General features: G+C 35.6%; 1 protein-coding gene across 5 annotated transcripts in view; it reads right to left on the bottom strand.

Annotated features, from left to right (window-relative positions):
* Nucleotides 1-18,405, bottom strand: part of LOC139500062 (zinc finger protein 226-like) — a 52,676-nt gene extending 34,271 nt beyond the window's left edge. For 4 of the 5 annotated variants that reach the window (XM_071288786.1, XM_071288788.1, XM_071288785.1 and 1 more), the window contains exons 1-2: nt 18,248-18,405; nt 17,603-17,826 (exon numbers count right to left, since the gene is read on the bottom strand). The gene's annotated coding sequence lies outside the window, so the exon portion shown is untranslated. Of the gene's footprint in view, nt 1-14,741; nt 15,837-17,602; nt 17,827-18,247 lie in introns of those variants that run through there. The other variant, XR_011658295.1, reaches the window with a different exon arrangement.
* Between the last annotated feature and the right edge of the window lie 1,730 nt (nt 18,406-20,135).

The following is a 20,135-nucleotide window of genomic DNA, read 5'->3' as shown; positions in this document are numbered from 1 at the left end:
CTTAGTGCAGTGCTATAAGAAAGAGCTTACTGTTATGCTATAAGAAGGTGCCTAGTGCAATGCTATAAGAATGTTCCTGATAGAATGCGATAAGAAGGATCTTAGTGCAATGCTATAAGAATGGACCTAGTGTTATGCTATAAGAAGTTGCCTTGTGCAATGCTATAAGAATGGACCTAGTGTAATGCTATAAGAATGTGCCTAGTGCAATGCTATAAGAATGGACCTAGTTTTATGCTATAAAAAGGTGCCTAGTGCAATGCTATAAGAATGTGCCTAATGGAATGCTATAAGAAGGAGCTTAGTGCAGTGCTATTGTCGAGAATACCGCGGGAGTCAAGACGTCGCAATTTACCGTTATGTATCTAGGGTTGACGTCAGTGTGCGACGTCGACTTAGCAGTTATGTTAGAATGAAGTAAACGTCAAACTGTATGGTTGTATTGTTTTCTGTATACGATATTAGAAGTTAGCCTCGACAGCTATAAGAAAGAGCTTAGTGCAATGCTATAAGAATGTGCCTAGTGCAATGTTATAAGAAGGACCTTCGTGCAATGCTATAAGAAAGAGCTTAGTGCAATGCTATTAGAATGTGCCTAGCACAATACTATAAGAATTGGCCTAGTGTAATGCTATAAGAAGGTGCCTAGTGCAATGCTATAAGAATGGACCTAGTGTAATGCTATAAGAAGGTGCCTAGTGCAATGCTATAAGAATTTGCCTAGTGCAATGCTATAAGAATGGACCTGGTTTTATGCTATAAGAAGGTGCCTAGTGCAATGTTGTAAGAATGTGCCTGATAGAATGCGATAAGAAGGAGCTTAGTGCAGTGCCATAGGAAAGAGCTTAGTGCAATGCTATAAGAATGTGCCTAGTGCAATGTTATAAGAAGGACATTAGTGCAATGCTATTAGAATGTGCCTAGTGCAATGTATAAGAAGGATCTTAGTGCAATGCTATAAAAATGTGCCTAGTGCAATGCTATAAGAATGGACCTAGTGTTATGCTATAAGAAGGTGCCTAGTGCAATGCTATAAGAATGGACCTAGTGTAATGCTATAAGAATGTGCCTAGTCCAATCCTATAAGAATGGACCTAGTTTTATGCTATAAGAAGGTGCCTAGTGCAATGCTATAATAATGTGCCTAATGCAATGTAATAAGAAGGACTTTAATGCAATGCTATTAGAATGTGCCTACTGGAATGTTATAAGAAGAAGCTTAGTACAATGCTATAAGAAAGAGCTTAGTGCAATGCTATAAGAATGTGCCTAGTGCATTGTTATAAGAAGAAGCTTCGTACAATGCTATAAGAAAGAGCTTAGTGCAATGCTATAAGAATGTGCCTAGTGCATTGTTATAAGAAGGAGGTCAGTGCAATGCTATAAGAATGGATCTAGTGTTATGCTATAAGAAGGTGCCTAGTGCAATGCTATAAGAAAGGACCTAGTGTAATGCTATAAGAAGGTGCCTAGTGCAATGCTATAAGAATGGACCTAGTGTAATGCTATAAGAAGGTGCCTAGTGCAATGCTATAAGAATGTGCCTAGTGCAATGCTATAAGAATGTGCTTGGTTTTATGCTATAAGAAGGTGCCTAGTGCAATGTTATAAGAATGTGCCTGATAGAATGCGATAAGGAGCTTAGTGCAGTGCCATAAGAAAGAGCTTAGTGCAATGCTATAAGAATGTGCCTAGTGCAATGTTATAAGAAGGACCTTCGTGCAATGCTATTAGAATGTTCCTAGTTGAATGCTATAAGAATAGACCTAGTGCAATGCTATAAGAATGTGCCTAGTGCAATATTATAAGAAGGACATTAGTGCAATGCTATTAGAATGTGCCTAATGCAATGTTATAAGAAGAAGCTTAGTACAATGCTATAAGAAAGAGCTTAGTGCAATGCTATAAGAATGTGCCTAGTGCATTGTTATAAGAAGAAGCTTAGTACAATGCTATAAGAAAGAGCTTAGTGCAATGCTATAAGAATGTGCCTAGTGCATTGTTATGAGAAGGAGGTCAGTGCAATGCTATAAGAATGTGCCTAGTGCAATTCTATAAGAATGGACCTAGTGTAATGCCATAAGAAGGTGCCTAGTGCAGTGCTATAAGAATGTGCCTAGTGAAATGCTATAAGAATGGACCTGGTTTTATGCTATAAGAAGGTGCCTAGTGCAATCCTATAAGAATGTGCCTCATAGAATGCGATAAGAAGGAGCTTAGTGCAGTACTATAAGAAAGAGCTTAGTGCAATGCTATAAAAATGGACCTAGTGTTATGCTATAAGAAGGTGCCTAGTGCAATGCTATAAGAAAGGACCTAGTGTAATGCTATAAGAATGTGCCTAGTGCAATGCTATAGGAATGGACCTAGTTTTATGCTATAAGAAGGTGCCTAGTTTTATGCTATAAGAAGGTGCCTAGTGCAATGCTATAAGAATGTGCCTAATGGAATGCTATAAGAAGGAGCTTAGTGCAGTGCTATAAGAAAGAGCTTAGTGCAGTGCTATAAGAATGTGCTTAGTGCAATGTTATAAAAAGGACCTTAGTGCAATGCTATTAGAATGTTCCTAGTTGAATGCTATAAGAATAGACCTAGTGCAATGCTATAAGAAGGTGCCTAATGGAATGCTATAAACAGGAGCTTAGTGCAATGCTATAAGAAAGAGCTTAGTGCAATGCTATTAGAATGTGCCTAGCGCAATACTATAAGAATTGGCCTAGTGTAATGCTATAAGAAGGTGCCTAGTGCAATGCTATAAGAATGGACCTAGTGCAATGCTATAAGAATGGACCTGCTTTTATGCTATAAGAAGGTGCCTAGTGCAATGTTATAAGAATGTGCCTGATAGAATGCGATAAGAAGGAGCTTAGTGCAGTGCCATAAGAAAGAGCTTAGTGCAATGCTATAAGAATGTGCCTAGTGCAATGTTATAAGGACATTAGTGCAATGCTATTAGAATGTGCCTAGTGCAATGTTATAAGAAGGATCTTAGTGCAATGCTATAAAAATGTGCCTAGTGCAATGCTATAAGAATGGACCTAGGGTTATGCTCTAAGAAGGTGCCTAGTGCAATGCTATAAGAATGAACCTAGTGTAATGCTATAAGAAGGTGCCTAGTGCAATGCTATAAGAATGTGCCTATTGCAATGCTATAAGAATGGACCTTGTTTTATGCTATAAGAAGGTGCCTAGTGCAATGCTATAAGAATGGACCTAGTTTTATGCTATAAGAAGGTGCCTAGTGCAATGCTATAATAATGTGCCTAATGCAATGTTATAAGAAGGACCTTAGTGCAATGCTATTAGAATGTGCCTAGTTGAATGCTATAACAATAGACCTAGTGCAATGCTATGAGAAAGTGCCTAATGGAATGTTATAAGAAGAAGCTTAGAACAATGCTATAAGAAAGAGCTTAGTGCAATGCTATAAGAATGTGCCTTGTGCATTGTTATAAATAGGAGCTTAGTGCAGTGCTATAAGAAAGAGCTCAGTGCAATGCTATAAGAATGGACCTAGTGTTATGCTATAAGAAGGTGCCTAGTGCAATGCTATAAGAAAGGACCTAGTGTAATGCTATAAGAAGGTGCCTAGTGCAATGCTATAAGAATGGACCTAGTTTTATGCTATAAGAAGGTGCCTAATGGAATGTTATAAGAATGTGCCTAATGGAATGCTATAAGAAGGAGCTTAGTGCAGTGCTATAAGAAAGAGCTTAGTGCAGTGCTATAAGAATGTGCTTAGTGCAATGTTATAAGAAGGACCTTCGTGCAATGCTATTAGAATGTTCCTAGTTGAATGCTATAAGAATAGACCTAGTGCAATGCTATAAGAAGGTGCCTAATGGAATGCTATAAAAAGGAGCTTAGTGCAATGCTATAAGAAAGAGCTTAGTGCAATGCTATTAGAATGTGCCTAGCGCAATACTATAAGAATTGGCCTAGTGTAATGCTATAAGAAGGTGCCTAGTGCAATGCTATAAGAATGGACCTAGTGCAATGCTATAAGAATGGACCTGCTTTTATGCTATAAGAAGGTGCCTAGTGCAATGTTATAAGAATGTGCCTGATAGAATGCGATAAGAAGGAGCTTAGTGCAGTGCCATAAGAAAGAGCTTAGTGCAATGCTATAAGAATGTGCCTAGTGCAATGTTATAAGAAGGACATTAGTGCAATGCTATTAGAATGTGCCTAGTGCAATGTTATAAGAAGGATCTTAGTGCAATGCTATAAAAATGTGCCTAGTGCAATGCTATAAGAATGGACCTAGGGTTATGCTCTAAGAAGGTGCCTAGTGCAATGCTATAAGAATGAACCTAGTGTAATGCTATAAGAATGGACCTTGTTTTATGCTATAAGAAGGTGCCTAGTGCAATGCTATAAGAATGGACCTAGTTTTATGCTATAAGAAGGTGCCTAGTGCAATGCTATAATAATGTGCCTAATGCAATGTTATAAGAAGGACCTTAGTGCAATGCTATTAGAATGTGCCTAGTTGAATGCTATAACAATAGACCTAGTGCAATGCTATGAGAAAGTGCCTAATGGAATGTTATAAGAAGAAGCTTAGAACAATGCTATAAGAAAGAGCTTAGTGCAATGCTATAAGAATGTGCCTTGTGCATTGTTATAAGAAGGAGCTTAGTGCAGTGCTATAAGAAAGAGCTCAGTGCAATGCTATAAGAATGGACCTAGTGTTATGCTATAAGAAGGTGCCTAGTGCAATGCTATAAGAAAGGACCTAGTGTAATGCTATAAGAAGGTGCCTAGTGCAATGCTATAAGAATGGACCTAGTTTTATGCTATAAGAAGGTGCCTAATGGAATGTTATAAGAATGTGCCTAATGGAATGCTATAAGAAGGAGCTTAGTGCAGTGCTATAAGAAAGAGCTTAGTGCAGTGCTATAAGAATGTGCTTAGTGCAATGTTATAAGAAGGACCTTCGTGCAATGCTATTAGAATGTTCCTAGTTGAATGCTATAAGAATAGACCTAGTGCAATGCTATAAGAAGGTGCCTAATGGAATGCTATAAAAAGGAGCTTAGTGCAATGCTATAAGAAAGAGCTTAGTGCAATGCTATTAGAATGTGCCTAGCGCAATACTATAAGAATTGGCCTAGTGTAATGCTATAAGAAGGTGCCTAGTGCAATGCTATAAGAATGGACCTAGTGCAATGCTATAAGAATGGACCTGCTTTTATGCTATAAGAAGGTGCCTAGTGCAATGTTATAAGAATGTGCCTGATAGAATGCGATAAGAAGGAGCTTAGTGCAGTGCCATAAGAAAGAGCTTAGTGCAATGCTATAAGAATGTGCCTAGTGCAATGTTATAAGAAGGACATTAGTGCAATGCTATTAGAATGTGCCTAGTGCAATGTTATAAGAAGGATCTTAGTGCAATGCTATAAAAATGTGCCTAGTGCAATGCTATAAGAATGGACCTAGGGTTATGCTATAAGAAGGTGCCTAGTGCAATGCTATAAGAATGAACCTAGTGTAATGCTATAAGAAGGTGCCTAGTGCAATGCTATAAGAATGTGCCTAGTGCAATGCTATAAGAATGGACCTTGTTTTATGCTATAAGAAGGTGCCTAGTGCAATGCTATAAGAATGGACCTAGTTTTATGCTATAAGAAGGTGCCTAGTGCAATGCTATAATAATGTGCCTAATGCAATGTTATAAGAAGGACCTTAGTGCAATGCTATTAGAATGTGCCTAGTTGAATGCTATAACAATAGACCTAGTGCAATGCTATGAGAAAGTGCCTAATGGAATGTTATAAGAAGAAGCTTAGAACAATGCTATAAGAAAGAGCTTAGTGCAATGCTATAAGAATGTGCCTTGTGCATTGTTATAAGAAGGAGCTTAGTGCAGTGCTATAAGAAAGAGCTCAGTGCAATGCTATAAGAATGGACCTAGTGTTATGCTATAAGAAGGTGCCTAGTGCAGTGCTATAAGAATGGACCTAGTGTAATGCTATAAGAAGGTGCCTAGTGCAATGCTATAAGAATGGACCTAGTGTAATGCTATAAGAAGGTGCCTAGTGCAATGCTATAAGAATGTGCCTAGTGCAATGCTATAAGAATGTGCCTAGTGCAATGTTATAAGAATGTGCCTGATAGAATGCGATAAGGACCTTAGTGCAGTGCCATAAGAAAGAGCTTAGTGCAATGCTATAAGAATGTGCCTTGTGCAATGTTATAAGAAGGACCTTCGTGCAATGCTATTAGAATGTTCCTAGTTGAATGCTATAAGAATAGACCTAGTGCAATGCTATAAGAATGTGCCTAGTGCAATATTATAAGGACATTGGTGCAATGCTATTAGAATGTGCCTAGTGCATTGTTATAAGAAGGGTCTTAGTGCAATGCTATAAAAATGTGCCTAGTGCAATGATATAAGAATGGACCTAGTGTTATGCTATAAGAAGGTGCCTAGTGAAATGCTATAAGAATGGACCTAGTGTTTTGCTATAAGAATATGCCTAGTGCAATGCTATAAGAATGGACCTAGTTTTATGCTATAAGAAGGTGCCTAGTGCAATGCTATAATAATGTGCCTAATGCAATGTTATAAAAAGGACCTTAGTGCAATGCTATTAGAATGTGCCTAGTTGAATGCTATAACAATAGACCTAGTGCAATGCTATAAGAAAGTGCCTAATGGAATGTTATAAGAAGAATCTTAGTACAATGCTATAAGAAAGAGCTTAGTGCAATGCTATAAGAATGTGCCTAGTGCAATGTTATAAGAAGGACATTAGTGCAATGCTGTTTTTATAATGTGCCTAGTGCAAAGTTATAAGAACGATCTTAGTGCAATGCTATAAAAATGTGCCTAGTGCAATGCTATAAGAATGGACCTGGTGTTATGCTATAAGAAGGTGCCTAGTGCAATGCTATAAGAATGGACCTAGTGTAATGCTATAAGAATGTGCCTAGTGCAATGCTATAAGAATGGACCTAGTGTTATGCTATAAGAAGGTGCCTAGTGCAATGCTATAAGAATGTGCCTAATGGAATGCTATAAGAAGTAGCGTAGTGCAGTGCTATAAGAAAGAGCTTAGTGTAATGCTATAAGAATATGCCTAGTGCAATGTTATAAGAAGGACCTTCGTGCAATGCTATTAGAATGTTCCTAGTTGAATGCTATAAGAATAGACCTAGTGCAATGCTATAAGAAAATGCCTAATGGAATGCTATAAGAAGGAGCTTAGTGCAATGCTATAAGAAAGAGCTTAGTGCAATGCTATTACAATGTGCCTAGTGCAATACTATAAGAATTGGCCTAGTGTATCGCTATAAGAAGGTGCCTAGTGCAATGCTATAAGAATGGACCTAGTGTAATGCTATAAGAAGGTGCCTAGTGCAATGCTATAAGAATGTACCTAGTGCAATGCTATAAGAATGGACCTGGTTTTATGCTATAAGAAGGTGCCTAGTGCAATGTTGTAAGAATGTGCCTGATAGAATTCGATAAGAAGGAGCTTAGTGCAGTGCCATAGGAAAGAGCTTAGTGCAATGCTATAAGAATGTGCCTAGTGCAATGTTATAAGAAGGACATTAGTGCAATGCTATTAGAATGTGCCTAGTGCAATGTTATAAGAAGGATCTTAGTGCAATGCTATAATAATGTGCCTAGTGCAATGTTAAAAGAATAGACCTAGTGTTATGCTATAAGAAGGTGCCTAGTGCAATGCTATAAGAATGGACCTAGTGTAATGCTATAAGAATGTGTCTAGTGCAATGCTATAAGAATGGACCTAGTTTTATGCTATAAGAAGGTGCCTAGTGTAATGCTATAATAATGTGCCTAATGAAATGTTATAAGAAGGACTGAAATGCAATGCTATTAGAATGTTCTTAGTTGAATGCTATAAAAATAGACCTAGTGCAATGCTATAAGAAAGTGCCTAATGGAATGCTATAAGAAGGAGCTTAGTGCAATGCTATAAGAAAGAGCTTAGTGCAATGCTATTAGAATGTGCCTAGCGCAATACTATAAGAATTGGCCTAGTGTAATGCTATAAGAAGGTGCCTAGTGCAATGCTATAAGAATGGACCTAGTGCAATGCTATAAGAATGGACCTGGTTTTATGCTATAAGAATGTGCCTAGTGCAATGTTATAAGAATGTGCCTGATAGAATGCGATAAGAAGGAGCTAAGTGCAGTGCCATAAGAAAGAGCTTAGTGCAATGCTATAAGAATGTGCCTAGTGCAATGTTATAAGAAGGATCTTAGTGCAATGCTATAAAAATGTGCCTAGTGCAATGCTATAAGAATGGACCTAGTGTTATGCTATAAGAAGGTGCCTAGTGCAATGCTATAAGAATGAACCTAGTGTAATGCTATAAGAAGGTGCCTAGTGCAATGCTATAAGAATGTGCCTAGTGCAATGCTATAAAGATGTGCCTAGTGCAATGCTATAAGAATAGACCTGGTTTTATGCTATAAGAAGGTGCCTAGTGCAATGCTATAAGAAAGGACCTAGTTTTATGCTATAAGAAGGTGCCTAGTGCAATGCTATAATAATGTGCCTAATGCAATGTTATAAGAAGGACCTTAGTGCAATGCTATTAGAATGTGCCTAGTTGAATGCTATAACAATAGACCTAGTGCAATGCTATAAGAAAGTGCCTAATGGAATGTTATAAGAAGAAGCTTAGAACAATGCTATAAGAAAGAGCTTAGTGCAATGCTATAAGAATGTGCCTTGTGCATTGTTATAAGAAGGAGGTCAGTGCAATGCTATAAGAAAGTGCCTAATGGAATGTTATAAGAAGAAGCTTAGAACAATGCTATAAGAAAGAGCTTAGTGCAATGCTATAAGAATGTGCCTTGTGCATTGTTATAAGAAGGAGGTCAGTGCAATGCTATAAGCATGTGCCTAGTGCAATGCTATAAGAATGGACCTAGTGTAATGCTATAAGAAGGTGCCTAGTGCAATGCTATAAGAAAGTGCCTAGTGCAATGCTATAAGAATGGACCTGGTTTTATGCTATAAGAAGGTGCCTAGTGCAATCCTATAAGAATGTGCCTGATAGAATGCAATAAGAAGGAGCTTAGTGCAGTGCTATAAGAAAGAGCTTAGTGCAATGCTATAAGAATGGACCTAGTGTTATGCTATAAGAAGGTGCCTAGTGCAATACTATAAGAAAGGACCTAGTGTAATGCTATAAGAATGTGCCTAGTGCAATGCTATAGGAATGGACCTTGTTTTATGCTATAAGAAGGTGCCTAGTGCAATGCTATAAGAATGTGCCTAATGGAATGCTATAAGAAGGAACTTAGTGCAGTGCTATAAGAAAGACCTTAGTGCAATGCTATAAGAATGTGCCTAGTGCAATGTTATAAGAAGGACCTTCGTGCAATGCTATAAGAATGTTTCTAGTTGAATGCTATAAGAATAGACCTAGTGCAATGCTATAAAAAAAGTGCCTAATGGAATGCTATAAGAAGGAGCTTAGTGCAATGCTATTACAATGTGCCTTGCGCAATACTATAAGAATTGACCTAGTGTAATGCTATAAGAAGGTGTCTCGTGCAGTGCTATAAGAATGTTCCTAGTTGAACGCTGTCAGAATAGACCTAGTGCAAAGAAGTTGCCTAGTGCAATGCTATAAGAATGTGTCTAGTGCAATGCTATAAGAATGGACCTAGTTTTATGCTATAAGAAGGTGCCTAATGCAATGTTATAAGAATGTGCCTAATAGAATGCTATAAGAAGGAGCTTAGTGCAGTGCTTTAAGAAAGAGCTTAGTGCAATGCTATAAGAATGTGCCTAGTGCAATGCTATAAGAATGGACCTGGTTTTATGCTATAAGAAGGTGCCTAGTGCAATGCTATAAGAATGTGCCTAGTGCGATGCTATAAGAATGGACCTAGTGTTAAGCTAAAAGAAGGTGCCTAGTGCAATGCTATAAGAATGGACCTAGTGTAATGCTATAAGAATGTGCCTAGTGTAATGCTATAAGAATGGACCTAGTTTTATGCTATAAGAAGGTGCCTAGTGCAATGCTATAAGAATGTGCCTAGTGCAATGCTATAAGAATGGACCTGGTTTTATGCTATAAGAAGGTGCCTAGTGCAATGGTATAAGAATGTGCCTGATAAAATGCGATAAGAAGGAGCGTAGTGCAGTGCTATAAGAAAGAGCTTAGTGCAATGCTATAAGAATGGACCTAGTGTTATGCTATAAGAAGGTGCCTAGTGCAATCCTATAAGAATGGACCTAGTGAAATGCTATAAGAATGTGCTTAGTGCAATGCTATAAGAATGGACCTAGTTTTATGCTATAAGAATGTGGCTAGTGCAATGTTATAAGAAGGACCTTGGTGCAATGCTATTAGAATGTTCCTAGTTGAATGCTATAAGAATAGACCTAGTGCAATGTTATACGAAAGTGCCTAATGGAAAGCTATAAGAAGGAGCTTGGTGCAATGCAGCTGCTATAAGAAAGAGCTTAGTGCAATGCTATAAGAATGTGCCTAGCGCAATACTATAAGAATTGACCTAATGTAATGCTATAAGAATGTGCCTAGTGCAATGCTATAAGAATGTGCCTGATGGAATTCTATAAGAAGGAACTGAGTGCAATGCTATAAGAATGTGCCTAGTGCAATGCTATAAGTATGAATCTAGTGTAATGCTTTAAGAAGATGCCTAGTGCAATGCTATAAGAATGTGCCTTATGGATGCTATAAGAAGGAGCTTAGTGCAGTGCTATAAGAAAGAGGGTAGTGCAATGCTATAACAATGTGCCTAGTGCAATGTGATAAGAAGGAGCTCAGTGCAATGCTATAAAAACGTGCCTAGTGCAATGCTATAAGAATGGACCTAGTGTTATGCTTGAAGAAAGAGCTTAGTGCAATGCTTTAAGAATGTGCCTAGTGCAATGTTATAAGAAGGACCTTAGTGCAATGCTATTAGAATGTGCCTAGTTGAATATGCTATAAGAATAGACCTAGTGCAATGCTATAAGAATGTGCCTAGTGCAATGTTATAAGAAGGACCTTAGTGCAATGCTATAAGAATGTGCCTAGTTGAATGCTATAAGAATAGACCTAGTGCAATGCTATAAGAAAGTGCCTAATGGAATGCTATAAGAAGGAGCTTAGTGTAATGCTATTAGAATGTGCCTAGTTGAATGATATAACAATAGACCTAGTGCAATGCTTTAAGAAAGTGCCTTATGGAATGCTATAAGAAGGAGCTTAGTGCAATGCTATTAGAATGTGCCTAGTTGAATGCTATAACAATAGACCTAGTGCAATGCTATAAGAAAGTGCCTAATGGAATGCTATAAGAAGGAACTTATTGTTATGCTATAAGAAGGAGCTTTGTGGAATGCTATTAGAATGTGCCTAGTGGAACGCTATCAGAATAGACCTAGTGTAATGCTATAAGAATGTGCCTAGGGCAATGCTATAAGAATGTGCCTAGTGAAATGCTGTAAGAATGGACCTAGTGTAATGCTCTAAGAAGGTACCTAGTGCAATGCTATAAAAATGTGCCTAGTGCAATGCGATAAGAATGAACCTAGTGTAATGCTATAAGAATTTTCCTAGTGAAATGCTATAAGAAGGAGCTTAGTGCAATGCTATAAGAATGTACCTAGCGGAATTCTATAAGAATGAACATAGTTTAATGGTATAAGAATGTGCCTAGTGCAATACTATAAACATGTGCCTAGTGCTATACTATTAGAAAGGTTCTATGATCTTGCTATAAGAATTTGCCTAGTGCAATGATATAAGAAGGAGCGTAGTGCAATGCTATAAGATTGTGCCTAGTGTAAAGCAATAAGAAGGAGCTTAGTGCATTGCTTCAAGAATGCGCCTAGCGCGAGTCTATAAGATAGTGTATAGTACAATGCTATAAGAAGGAGCTTTATGCACTGATTGATATAAGAATGTTCATTGAACAATTCTATAAGAATGTGCTAATTGGAATGATATAAGAATGTGCCTTGTGCAATGCTATAAGAATGTGCCTTGTTGCAATGCTATAAGAATGTGCCTAGTGCTATGCTACAAAAAATGATCTTAGTTTATTGCTGTAAGAATGTGCTAATTGGAATGATATAATAATGGCATTAGTGTCATTTTATATGAAGGTTCTTAGGGACGACCTCAAAAGTTCAATGTAGAATAAAAAAACTTAATTCACATAGTTTTTCCACTATACGAATGTTTCTATAAGAATGTTCCTTGTTATAAAAATATAACTAGTGTAAAACCAAAAAAAAAATGTATACCTAGTGCAATGTTATGAGAATGTACCTAATATCTTGCTCTTATAATGTTCCTAGTGTATTGCAAAAAATATTCATAGTGTATTGCTATAAAAATGTATCTATGGTAATGATGCTAGTGCATGTGGAAAGCCATTAGGAAGGACAAAGCGTCTTGGAATAAGAAAGTACCTTGTATTAAACCATGAGAATGTACCTAGTGTTATATTATAAGACTGCACGCCTTCCTAGTAGTGTCTCTCTTAGAATTGTCCTGGCTATAAAATATCAATAGTGTATTGCTATACGATAATTCGTAGTGAAACGCTACAAAAATGTATCTTGAATGCTGCTAGAGTCTTTCACTTAGAATGTTCCTTGTGTCTAAATATAAGAGAATAGTGTAATGGTACTTAAAATTGGGAAGTGTTCAATGTGGGAGTTGATATCGGAATTTTGAGCTTTTCACATGAAAAAAAAATGGACGGGCGATGTTCGATTTTTTTTCATTAAATGATTGGGTACTCCTCCTTGAACAAAATGATTTATCATATTGGTATAATATCACTTAGAAAAAAAATCAGGTTTCATGCAAACCTTACCTTAATAGAAGAAATGTCTTACATGATAAATAGACACCATTAAAAAAAAACGCGATATCAAATTGCGCGCGAATGAAGATATAATCGTCAAATCGCGAAATGAACATGCGTTCTAATTCATGGCATCAAGAAAAATAGATTTTTTAATATGCAATGCGTTTTCTGAATGAAACAACACCATGTATTGCTAAAATAAGGGGAAGTTACTTAATCCATTATTTTAGCAAATAATTCAGGTCAACATACCAGCTGTCCCTTCGTGATTTCCTACAGGTCAGAATTGTAGCCCGTTATTGTCTAATTCCATTTCTAGCAGAACTTGTATCCCTGCTATCCAAAAGCTTTTAAAAGATTGCATGTAGATATGGAATAGTAAGTATTTACATAAACGGGCTTTATAACTGACATATATTAAAGTACCTACGATTTCTAAACAACAGGGTACAATTATTTGAGTGTATCTACACTTCCTACAGATTACGCAATTTTGCTTTCGACAAATTCAGGCTAGGTAGTTTTTACTCTGGTCTAGTCTAGGAAAACTCATCATAACATTTCATTATCTTCCCAGATATATATTCCTAATAAATATTTATTTTCAGCATCTTTAATGAAATGAGATGAAATTATCATATTTAATTTTGAGAACCCTAAAAATCATTCACATCAACTTTGGTTGACTTTGTTTCCGCAGTTTTTGACGAGAACATCTATGATGGATGACAGACGCCAAGTGCTGACGAGAGCTAACATGGCCTTTGGAACAGTTGAGAAAAACGGAGGCATTATCAAACTTAGAATTCACTTTTGATTTTTAACTTAAAAATTAATATGGTAAAAACTAAAAGCTGAATTAGAAAATGACATTGGTTCAGTGTATTTATGTTTATTAAAATTTAAACAAGTAAACAATCCTTATAAATGCTTCTTAAAATAAAATGCTCCGCAGAGCGCAGCCTGATACGATCGCAGAGAATAGCTGGTGCAAGTTTGAACACAATATTCAAGCTTGATACTGTCTGAATTTGGATTGTGATAAAAAAAATTGGACATAATATAGGTTTCTGACACAAAATAAATGTGGTGAAAGATCATTAGAATTTGAAATGGGTTAAAATATTTGTCTTTATTTATAATTGCATGAAGATTTTTTGCTATTGCGCAATACTGTCCTATTGTGCAATAATGTGCTATTCCACAATACTGTGCCTTTAAGCAATAATGTGCATATAGAATATGACTTGCTACTGGACAATACTGTACTATAGAAGATGTCTTGCTACTGGACAAAATACTGTGCAATTAAAGATCAGTATTTTTTGCTTTTATATATATATATATATATATCATATCAAATGGACAATTTTAAGAAAAAAACACAAAAAAATTGAAAAAAAAAAAAAAAAATTTACCCCCTCCCCCTTTTAAAGTTATTATCCCCAAACTCAACCCCAGCCTTCTCTTAAAAGTATGGTACCTTGCAATATATAATTTCAGAGAGATCCACACATTGAAGCACAAGTTATTTTCTGGAAACTAGAAAATTCTTGTTTTTGCCCTAATTCCTGAAAGTTTGGGTTAATTACCCCCAAACTCATACCCAGTCTCCCCATTGAGATATGGAACATTGTTGTACAATTTCAGAGGGATCCATACACTTACACACAAGTTATTGTGCAGAAACTACAAAATTGCTTGTTTTTTTATCCCCCTTTTTGGCCCTTAATTGACTTTTGGGACAATTACGCCCAAACTCATACCCAGTCTTTCCATCGTAATATGGAGTTTGTGGTACAATATTAGAGAGATCCATACGCTTACACACAAGTTATAGTCCAGAAACTACAACTTGCTTGTTTTTTGGCCTTTTTTTTTTACCCCTAAACTGTTGGTACCATAACCCCCAAAATCAATCCCAACCTTCCCTTTGTGTTATTGAACATTCTGGTAAAATTTCAGAGATTCGTTCACTTTTACTAAAGTAATTGTCCGGAAACCAAATCAAATGTGTCTTCGGACGACGACGACAACGTCACACTAATATACGACGCAAAAAATGTTTTGCGGTCGTATAAAAATGAAATAGAATTGCTACATGTCTGAAATTCAGAATCTGAATCTGAATAGGTATACGTTGCAGGGCGAACAATGTATCAATGGCAGCCTAGAAAATAAGGTCCAACGATGAGAGAGCATCCGAAGTTTTAAAACTCGCTATTGTCTTGGCACACACGATATTTTCTGGTAATCTATTTCAATCGGAAATTATTTTTAAAAATAATTACTTTTTATTGGTAGGATTTCCATGTGCTGTTTTGAAATATCGGCTGCTGTTTTCTACAAATTTGTCTACAATGTTTGTTGTTTAACAATCACTATTAAAACTGTTTAAATCTTATTTATCTCTCCTTAGCTAATACTTAATCTTGCGGGAAAGCTGGTAAAGAAAAGTGAGTCTACTATCACATCTGTTGAAAGTTAATTAACTTTGTTCATAAGTCCGTTTGGTATATTTCGCCCCTCTCCTTATACTTCCTTCCTTTATGCTTGTAATATTATAATCGCCACTGATGAAATCCACTTCTTGTCTCTGAACGCGTTTTATGCATTCATGTCCGTAATGTCTTATACTAGTATTATAATTCCCAAAATATATAGAAAATAGATTTAAACATACATGTAAGAGCCCTTCGTCAAGCTTATTGATCAAAAGTATATTTTTTATAAAGTTTCACTTCACTTTTAGTTTTATTTTAAAACACGTGCACATAAACTTCCTTTTGAGAGAAATCCTTTATTTGATCCAAATCTTCAATAAGATACTGCTATTATTATCTTGTACTCTTTTTTGCCGACATCTTTTCCGCATGCAGTGACTTTAACTATGATATATTTAGTTAAAATTTCTTCGGCGACCACCCCATTGAAGGCAAGTACGAATGGAATCCCGTTAAGAAAGATAAGAATAATTATCAAACGTGGGAAGAAGATTTTATCAGTGATTCTGAAAAAAATAAAATAATTTAACTAACTTTTATGGCAGATTAATTAAGTAACATGGGAAATATATACATAAGAAATAAGCATCTTTGTGAACTACAGGCTCCTTGATCGATCTGTTCTTATGTTGTACTATTGTACCATTGTCTCAAGTTAGGGAGTCATGGTGGGTGCCCTAAACTGTGGAAAACTAAATCAAACGGAACAGCACATCCTTATTATTATGCTGATCATAGTGTTTACGGAGCCCGGAAATTTAGATACGATCATGGTAAACTTATCAATAATTGGATAAACTTATTCTTATGGTATGAGTGCCAATAAGACAACTCTCCATCCAAATAAAAATTTATAAAAGTAAACCAGAGGGTCAGAGGTGTCCTGATCCCGAAATCCCGGATTTAAAAACATGAAATCCCGAGGTCCCGAATTTAAATGAAATAAATCCCGGCATTCCGAACTTCAAAAGAAGAATTCCCGGATCCCGAAAGGGTTAATCCCGAAATCCCGAGATTAAAACCACCTGATCCCGACGTCCCGAAAAAAAAGGTCCTGACCCCCCTCCCTTTCACTATATAAGGAAAACTGTATAATGTTTACTTCAAACATGGTCTTACCTTATTGAATGAAATGTATTTATTTGTACATGGGTGTTTATTCTTCTTTTTATCGTCTTTTAAACGCTATATGGTATTTTGAAATTTGGATACAGGAAATTCATTATTTTCCATAAAGAATGCACATTCATAAAAAAAAAATCAGTTACTTTTAAAAACAAAATTATCCAATACCTTTTTTCTGCGGAACTGCAACAAATGTACAAAATCATTTATCATTAAAAAGAATACACGATGTCGGATTAATTTGCACTTTGAATTTCCCCTTTAAATCATTTAGAGAAAAACAAGGTAACAAAGGGTCAAGGAAAAAAGATACAATGTATAAATATAAAATATTCAATTAATTAAGTTTGTTAAAAAATTGAAAATATTGACTTTTGATACGAGAATAACATCTTTGTTGTAAGGTTATGGCAATTAAAAATTATCCTATGCAAGCTTACAATCATTCATCTGCAGTGTCGTTACTTTTTTTTCTAAATCTAAGGAGAGTGAGAAAAACTGTATCGTCAGATTTGAACAGAAAAATGCCATCAAAACAACCATTTACATGTAAATTTGAGGAGACAATGAAATTGAAAAATAATCGTAAGCGAATGAATTTCCCTTTATCTTTTGGTCCAAGATGAGATGATGACTCGTGTACTATAGATGATGAACTTTACAAATATCTACTGTATTTACTGTTACACATGAATGTTTGCCAATGTTTTGAATCTCCCATTACCATGTTGTATGCGTATTTGGTTCTTATCTCTATTGAAATAATGCAAAAGTCCTGTCTTCATCGCTGAGAACTTATCCCAGTCAAAATGAATACAATGTTTTATACTGAAACGATTTTTTAACTATAGTTTGACTGGGACTAATAGATAAAATTCAATGTATTAGTCCCAGAGTTTGTGTAACGTTGGTCTTGTAGACCATTTGATATACAACATATGTTTCTACAGTTTAAGGGTCATCATTGGTTTTTAATATAATTACACATTTATTATTATTATTATTCTCAGGTTTGATATCGAATGCTGAATCAGAATCTTAATAGGTACGTTGCAGGACCTGTATATCAATGGCATAAATAAGTCCAATGATATGAGAAATTCATAATGGGTTATCAGATGAAAATAAAAAAAAAATCAATACTTACGTCAGGGTATGGATATGTATCTATATTTTCTTCCAATGAATAGAGCACACACATTTAGTTCAAAGTTATAGACATCCAATCACCAATAGAAAAATAAAGGTCTGTACACTATCATGTCTAATCAAGTATGTCATTATATCCCTCCACCAGTATTACACAAATTTGGTCTTGTTTATGAATTGCACATGGTCCCTTTGTCATTCTCCGTGATAGTTTTGTAGTGTCTACAATGAAATAAAAAGACGTTCCGTTATGATTCTACTTCATTTATTTCATATATAAAAAAGAAACTTTAATATCTACATAATTCATCAATATTACAAACACTACGAGTATTTAGATAGCTATAAAACCAGATACCTTTTCTTTTCTTTAACCATCCTGGAAATGCGTGCAATATTTGCCACTGGGCGTCAAAAGAAAGCGATGAATAATCAAATTTTAAATAATTGTACTTAAGAAATTATTCACTGGGGCTTGAATGTACGTGTATATTGGTTTTACGACGACTTGGATATTTTTGGTGTCGTTCGGAATTAATGAATATTGAGCATGAGGGCTAGCTCGTGGTAAAATCTATATAAATTGAAGCCCCCATGAATTATAACAAGTCAAATATTTTAGACATTTTGTATAACTACTTACTTGATAACTGGAAATGGCTGTCAACAAATCCGTATCATCGTTTGCGTATGCTTCCATGTTTTGACGACTTTCCCCTTTGTGTGTTTTCCCGTACAACGTCCTGGAAACGTCCGTTGTCACCAAACTCTGTCATCAACAATCGCAGGACGACATAATTAGGTGGCGTCACAATAGTCGGACCAAAATAGTCAGCGACGTCAAAAGTTCGCGAAAAAAAGACGTTAAAATTTTTATGAGTTTTGGAATGTAACTAAATTTTAAAGTAGTTAGTAAGTTTGGTGCAAAAAAAAAAGAATAAACAAATAAAAAATGATAATAATTAGGTAAAGAAATACTGATTACAGAAAGTAATAACGATGTACAGAATAAAGAAATCGTCCAATTAAAGACAAATCCTTCTATTCAGATCTACCAATAATATCTTCTTTATATTTTATTTTTACTTTAGGCTAGGTAAAAGCTTTAAAATAAGCAAATAAAAAAATGGGGTCACCGACCTCGTTTTCGATTTAAAACGCCATCTTTTTCACGGAATTTGGAAATTGGGACTTCTAGTCAATAGCAGTGTAATATTTTTTTTAAAGTCTGTATCCAATAAAAACTTGTCTGTTTTGTTAACCTAGTTGTTAATACAAACTATTTTAATGATATCACCCTTTACTGAATGGAAAATATTAATGATAAGTCGCTATAATAGTTTCCCGCCTTTTTTTCATTGTGAAATACCTATAAAAAAAATCAGTTTAAAAAAAATTGACCAATAATTTCTCTATGAGTCTTCAATAGAATATGCGTTGTTTATATCTAAACAAAATAAGGAAATAAAAAGATGGGGTCACCGTAATGGAAAAAGAGATATTTCAAAAAAGGGGTTAACAATTTGAATTGGCGGGAACACATTGCGCCAATTCTTAAAACAACGTCGAAAGACGTTCGGCCGTTTTAGGCTATATTCTCACAAATTAGAGACAACCCAGTTCTCGTTATTTGCTGTTTTGTTGTTTGTTTGTTTTAAACTACGATAAATTCACAGTAATCTACACATGATAGTACTTAATTTCAGTCAGTATCACAGACACGTAATATAAATGCGGTGGTTGGAAAACAATGCGTTGTACAAAAGTACACACGAATGCTTCATTCTTCTGAAAATATATTAATAAAAAAAGAAAATGTGGTATGATTGCAAATAACACAATGCTCCACAAATGACCAATTGACACTGGAAATTATTAACTATGGGTCACCGCACTGCCTACAACAATGAGCAAATCCCATACCGCATACACAACTATAAAAGGTCCCGAAAGGACAAATGTAACACAATTCAAACTAGAAAATAATTAAAAAAAATAATTAATGAAAAACAAATGTGTGACTCTTTTGCAAACAACAACCACTTTAAATTACATACTCCTGAGTTGAGACAGGACCCGTTACAGCGCTCGACTGATACCGTTACTTATTCGTTCCTTATACGTTGAAACACATTGCACCTATTACGAAACAAATCTTTTCAATTGTTTTCTTGTCTCTGGTGTTAGCTATAGGTTCTTAAAAGTGAAATATACCTATTAGCGCGTATGTTCCAGTTTTAGCGTTAGACCGATGACCTGCTACTTATTCGTTTACAATAAGCTTGTTATAGGTCGCACCTTTTTTGTTCTTGCCTCTGATGCTATATATTGGTTCTAAGAGATAAAATAACCCTATTCTAAGGCGTAAATACTCGTTTCAGTGCTCGACTGATGCCCTGTTACTTATTCGTTCCATATTCTCTTACTACATGTATACGTGTGATATTCGGTGCACCTTTTTAAAACAATATCTTTTCAATTGTATTCATTCAGTATTTTTTTTTCTGTAGATTACTCATCTTCAAACGAAA

This window comes from Mytilus edulis, chromosome 13 (genome assembly GCF_963676685.1).
Source record: "Mytilus edulis chromosome 13, xbMytEdul2.2, whole genome shotgun sequence".
Classification (NCBI taxonomy): domain Eukaryota; kingdom Metazoa; phylum Mollusca; class Bivalvia; order Mytilida; family Mytilidae; genus Mytilus; species Mytilus edulis.
The sequence above is the reverse complement of the archived record's forward strand: the minus strand, read 5'-3'. Positions and strand labels throughout refer to the sequence as shown.